The following is a 7,117-nucleotide window of genomic DNA, read 5'->3' as shown; positions in this document are numbered from 1 at the left end:
AAGTCCTTCTCTGTCATATTTACTTTAAATATAAGTGCATTAAACTCCCCAATCAAAAGATATAGAGTGGCTGAATGGATAAAATACAACACTCAGCTATATGCTTTCTACAAAAACTCACTTCAGATTAAGGACACACATAGGCTAAAAACAAAGAAATAGAAAAATTATTCCATGTAAATAGTAAACAATAGAGAGAAGGCATTTATACACTTATATCAGATAAAATCTATTTTAAGTTAAAAATGGTCACAAAGGACAAAGAAGGACATAATATAATGATAAAAGGATTAATATATCAGGAAGTAATAACAATTATATACACACCCAACATCAGAGCACCTAAATATATAAAGCAAACATTGACAGAAGTGAAGGGGAAATAGATAGTGATATAATAATTATAGAAGATACAAATACCTCAATATCAATAATGGACAGAACATTTATAAAGAAAATCAATAAAGAAATAGCAATCTTGGAAAAAACTATAAACCAAATGAAGCTAACAGACAGATACAGAATATTCCACCCAACAGCAGCAGAATTCACATTCTTCTCAAGCATACACAGAACATTATTCAGGAGAGATCATGTGTTAGGACACATAATAATTCTTAACAATTTAAGAACTGAAATTATACCAAGTATCTTTTCTGACCACAGTGGTGAGAAATTAGAAATCAATAATAGGAAGATAATTGGAGAATTCATAAATATGTGGAAATCAAACAACACATTTCAGATAAAACAATGAGTCAAAGAAGTCAAAATGGAAGTCAGAGAGTGTCTTGAGACAAATGAAAACAAATAAGCAACATCTTAAGACTTATGGGTTACAGTAAAAGCAGTCCTAAGAGGGAGATTTATAACAATAAACACCTACATTATAAATGCAGAAAGATTTCAAATAAACAAACTAACTTTACACCTCAAGCAACTAGAAGAAGAATAAACTAAGTTCCAAATTAGTAGAAGGAAGGAAATGAAGATTTTAGGAGAAATGAACACAATAAAGAATCAAGAAACAATAAAACTAAGAGCTAGTTTAAAAAGCAAAGTTGACAACCTCTTAGCTAGACTAAGAAAAAAAGAAAACACAAAATTAGAAGTGAATAAAAGGGTGGGGGAAAAAACTGTAACTGCAATGTATACATCTAAGGATAACCTGACCCTCTTGCTGTACAGTGGGAAAATAAAAAAAAAAAAAAAAAAAAAAAAGAATAGATTTACAAGGAGATCCTGCTGAATAGCATTGAGAACTTTGTCTAGATACTCATGTTGCAACAGAACAAAGGGTGGGGGAAAAAAATGTAATTGTAATGTATACATGTAAGGATAACTTGATCCCCTTGCTGTACAGTGGGAAAATAAAAATAAATAAATAAATAAAAAAGAAGTGAATAAAGAGACATTATAGCAGATGCCAGAGAAATACAAAGGATCATAAATAACTAATATGAGTAATTATATGCCAATAACTAGTATGAATAACTAATATGAATAATTATAATAATTAAATAACTAATATGAATAATTATATGATAACCTAGAAGAAATGGATAAATTCCTAGAAACATACAACCTACCAGGACTGAATCATGAAGAAACAGAAAATCTGATGGTCCAATTACTAATAAGGAGATTGAATCAATAACTGAACCCTTCCCCAAAAAGAAAAGCCCAAAACCAAATGGCTTTATGGCTGAATTCTACCAAACATTTAAAGAAGAATTAATATCAATTCTTCTCAAACTCTCCCAAAAAACTGAAGAGGAGGGAACACTTCAAAACTTACTTTATGAGGCCAGCATTATCCAGATACTAAAGCCAAACAAGGACACAACAAGAAAATTATATGCCAATATCCCTAATGAACATACATGCAAGATATTTAATAAAATACTAATAAACAAAGTTTGGCAGCACATTAAAAGAATCATACACCATAGTCAAGTGGAATTTATGCTAGGGGTGCAAGAATGCTTCAACATCTGCAAATCAATAAATCTGATATATCACATTAACAGAATGAAGGACAAAAATCATCTGATCATCTCAATAGATGAAGAAAGAGCATCTGACAAAATTCAGTATACATTCATGATCAAAACGTCCAACAAATTAAGTATAGAAATAATACACCCCAACATAATAAAGGCCACATATGACCTAGGCCACATATGGCCTAGCCCACAGCTAACACCATACGCTACAGTAAAAACCTGAAAGCTGTTTATCTAAGATCAGGAACAAGATTAAAATGCTCATTCTTGTCACTTCTATTCAATGTAGTCTTAGCCAGCTCATTTAGACAAGAAAAAGCAACAAAAGGCATTCAAAGTGGAAAGGAAGAAGTAAAATCATCTCTGTTCATAGACATTGTACTCCTATACATTAGAAAGCTGTAAAGTTTCCACACACAAAAATGTTACTAGAATAAATGAATTCAGTAAAGTTGAAGGATGCAAAATAAACATTCAAAAATCAATTGTTTCTCAATACACTAAAAAATCACATAAAAAGAATAAAATACTTAGACATAAACTTAACAAAGGATGTGAAAGACATGTGCACTGAAAACTACAAAACACTGGTGAGAAAAATTGAAGATGCAAATCAATGGAAAAACATCTGTGTTTATAAGTTAGAATGATTAATATAGTAAAAATGTCCATTCTACCCAGAGCAATCTACAGATACAATGCTACTGGCATCAAAATGCCAAAGTTACTTAACAGAAATTTTTTAAAATTCTAAAACTCATTTAGAATCACAAAAGCCTCAGAGTAGCTAAAGGGATTCAGAGAAGGAAGAACAAAGATGGAGGCATCACAAATCCTGATTTTAAAATACATTACAAAGCTACAGTACTTAAAATGGTATAGCATAAAAAGCAAACATGTAGACCAATAGAGAAAAATAGAAAACCTAGAAATAAATTCATGCATAAGTAGTCAAATGATATTTGATAAGAGGGTCAAAAATAAACAAGGGGAAGGGGAAATATCTCTTCAACAAATAGATCAATGGAACAGGAAAGAAAGCCTAGAAATAAACCCATGCACCTCTGGTCAACTAATTTACAACAAATGAGGCAAGAATATACAATCGAGACAAGACAGTCTCTTCAATAAGTAGTTACGGGAAAACTGGACAGCTACACATAAAAGAATGGAATTAGAACACTCTTTGAAACCATACACAAAAATAAGCTCAAAATGGATTAAAGACCTAAAGCTAAGATCAGATAATATAAAACTCTTAGAAGAAAACAGAAGCAGAATACTCTCTGACATAAACCACAGTAATATCTTTTTGGATCCACCTCCTAGAGTAATGAAAATAAAAACAAAAACAAATGGAACCTAATTAAACATAAAAGCTTTTGCACAGAGAAAGAAACCCTAAACAAAACAAAAAGACAACCTATAGCCTGGGAGAAAATACTTGCAAATGCAGCAACTGACAAGGAATTACAGTCTCCAAGTCATACAATCAATGCAGCTCAATATCAAAAAAAAACCAAACAACCCAATCAAAAAATGGGTATAAGATCTAAATAAATATTTCTTCAAAGAAGACATATAGATGTCCAAAAAGACATGAAAAATGCTCAATATTGCTAATTATTAGAGAAATGCAAATCAAAACCACAATGAGGTATCATTTCACACCAGTAAGACTGGCCATCATCAAAAAGTTTACAAACAATTGGAGTTCCTGTTGTGGCTCAGTGGTAACGAACCTGACTAGTATCCATGAGGACACAGGTTTGATCCCTGCCCTTACTCAGTGGGTTAAGGATTTGGCATTGCCATGAGCTATGGTATAGGTCACAGACGTGGCTCAGATCTGGCATTGCTATAGCTCTGATGTAGGCCAGAGCTGCATCTCCAATTAGACCCCTAGCCTGGGAACTTCATATGCTGTGGGTGTGGCCCTAAAAAAAAAAAAAAGACAAAAAATTTACTAACAATAATAAATGCTGGAGAGGGAGGAAAGTGTAGGGAGAAAAGGGAACTGTCCTACACTGTTGGTGGGAATGTTCATTGGTAGAACCACTGTGGAAAACAGTGTGGCAGTTCCCCAAAAACACTAAAAATAGAATGACCATATGATCTAGCAATCCCACTCCTGGGCATCTATCTGGAGAAAACCATAATTCAAAAAGATACATGTATCCCAATGTTCATTGCAATACTATTTACAATATCCAAGGCATGGAAACAACCTAAGTGTCCATCAACAGAAGAATGGATAAAGAAGTTGTGGTACATACATACAGAGGAATATTACTCAGCCATAAAAGAGGCAGTAAGCCATTTGTAGCAACATGGATAGACCTAGACATTATCGCACTAGGCAAAGTTAGTCAGACAGTGAAAGACAAATATATATCACTTACATGTGGAATCCACTAAAAGGATACCAATGAACTTATCTGCAGAATAGAAATACCCATGGACTTTTAAAAACTTATGGTTACCAAAGTGAACATGTGGTGGGGGATAGACTGGGGGTTTTGGACTGGCATATGCACACTATTTTATATGTAATGGATAGTCAATGGGGAATGCCCTACAGAACAGGGAGCTCTAACCAATATTCTGTAGTAACCTATATGGGAAAAGAATAACTTATATGGGAAAAAATGGATAGGATATGTGTATATGTATAACTGAATTACTTTGTTTTATAGCAGAAATTATCATAACACTGTAAATCAATGCTAACTCAATAAAACTTAAAAAATAATAAAATACAGTAAAAAATTTTAAAAAGACTTAAATACAAGATCTGAAACTGTAAGACTCTTAGACCAAAACATGGAGATAAACATCTTTTTTGGGGGGTGTGGCCATGGTATATGGTACATGGAAGTTCCTGGGCCAGGGGTCAAACATGAGCCATAGCAGTGACCTAAGCCACTGCAATGACAATACCAGATCTTTAACCTACTATGCCACAAGAGAACTCTGGAGATAAACATCTTGACATTGGCCTTGGCAATGATTTCTTTGGTTTAGATACGAAAAAGACAGGCAAAATAAATAAATAAAATAAGCAAGTGAAACTACATCAAACTGAAAAGCTTCTGCATAGAAAAAGAAAAAACAGAATGAAAAGTAAACCAACAGAATGGGAGAAAATATTTGTAAACCACGTATCTGATAAGGAATTAATGTCCAAAATATACAAGAAGTTCCTGCAAGTCAGCAGCCAACAAACAAACAAATCTCAATTTAAAAATGGGTAGAGGATCTGAATAGGCATTTCTTCGAAAAAGACATACAGATGGCCAACAGGTAAGGGAAAAGGTGTTCAACATCACTAACCATCAGAAAATGCAAATGAAAACCACAATGAAATATCACCTCACACCAGTTAGGATGGCTACTATGAAAATATTATTCAGCCTTTAAAAAGAAGGAAATCCTGCTCTATGCAACAACGTAGATGAGCCCAGAGGTTATTGTTAAAATTAAATACTAAACAGAGAACAGACTTGAAAATTCCCTGAGCAGGCAAAAAAAAATTAAACCACCTAAGTCAACTTAATATAGTTTATTCTTAAACAAGTGAAGCTTAATTTGGGTGACTTCTTGAAAATTCCTCTAATAATAACAAAAGAAACTTACGTCATCTTCCTAAAATGGTGTAAGATAATCACTTTTAACCAATTCCTGTTGTCTGGAAACTCTCACTGTAATAACTAATCATTGCAAAGGCTAAATAACTTCTTCATTTTCTCTTTATAAGCCATCCTATAATGTCATGCTCCTGAACTTCATTCATATCATTCTTTGAATTTGAAAGGGCTCAATTTGTGAATTGTTCTTAAAGGCAGAGTGGACTCTTACTAAATACTTATTGATTTGTTGTTTTAAGTTTGCTATTTCTGGAATTTTTTAAAAATCTGTTTACATTTTTTAAATTACTCAATGAATTTTATTACATTTATAGTTGTACAATGATCATCACAATCCAATTTTATAGCATTTCTATCCCAAACTCTCAGTGCATCCCCCAACCCTCAACATATCCTTTGGAAACCATAAGTTTTTCAAAGTCTATGAGTGAATATCTGTTCTGCAAAGAAGTTCATTGCATCCTTTTTTTATATTCCACATGTAAAGGAATGCATATGATGTAGGTGTCTCTCTGCCTGACTTCACTTAGCATGATAATTTCTAAGTCCATCCATATTGCTGAAAATGCTGTTATTTCTTTCCTTTTAATGGCTGAGTAATATTCCATTGTGTATATGTACCACTTCTTACCTCTCCTCTGTCGATGGACATTTGGGTTATTTCTGTGTCTTGGCTATTGCAAATAGTGCTGCAGTGAACATTGGGGTACATGTGTCTTTTCGAGTCATGGTTTTTTCTGGATAGATGCCCAGGAATGGGATTGCTGGATCAAATGGCAGTACTAGTTTTAGTTTTCTGAGGCATCTCCATACTGTTTTCCACAGTGGTTGCACCAATTTACAATCCCACCCACAGTGTACCAGCGTTCCTTTTTCTCCACACCCTCTCTAGCACTTATTATTTATAGACTTTTTGAAGATGGCTATTCTGGCTGGTGTAAGGTGGTACCTCATAGTGGTTTTGATTTGCATTTCTCTAATGATGAGTGATGTTGAACATCTTTTCATGTGTTTTTTGGTAGTTGTACCAATTTACATCCCCACCAACAGTGTAGGAGGGTTCCCTTTTCTCCATACCCTCTTCAGCATTTATTGTTTGTAGTCTTTTTGATGATGACCAGTGTGAGGCGATACCTAATTGTAGTTTTGATTTGCAATTCTCTAATAATTAGCGATATTGAGCATATTTTCATATGCCTATTAGCCATTAGTAAAGGTGTTCTTTAAAAAGTGGCCACTGAAGGAATTATGTTTTCTCACTGACTTCCATGATAAATCCAAAGGCGCATCTATGAATATAGATTGAAGGTGGCTTATTCTTCTTGAATGGAGTGTCCTAACCTTAGAGATTCTTTGTTTGTTTGTTTGTTTGTTTGTTTTAGAGCCACACCCGCTGCATATGGAGGTTCCCAGGCTAGGGGTGGAATCCAAATCAGAGCTGTAACTGCCAGCCTACACCACAGC

The sequence above is a fragment of the Sus scrofa genome, chromosome 1 (assembly GCF_000003025.6).
Source record: "Sus scrofa isolate TJ Tabasco breed Duroc chromosome 1, Sscrofa11.1, whole genome shotgun sequence".
Lineage (NCBI taxonomy): Eukaryota > Metazoa > Chordata > Mammalia > Artiodactyla > Suidae > Sus > Sus scrofa.
Note: the sequence above shows the minus strand (reverse complement) of the source record.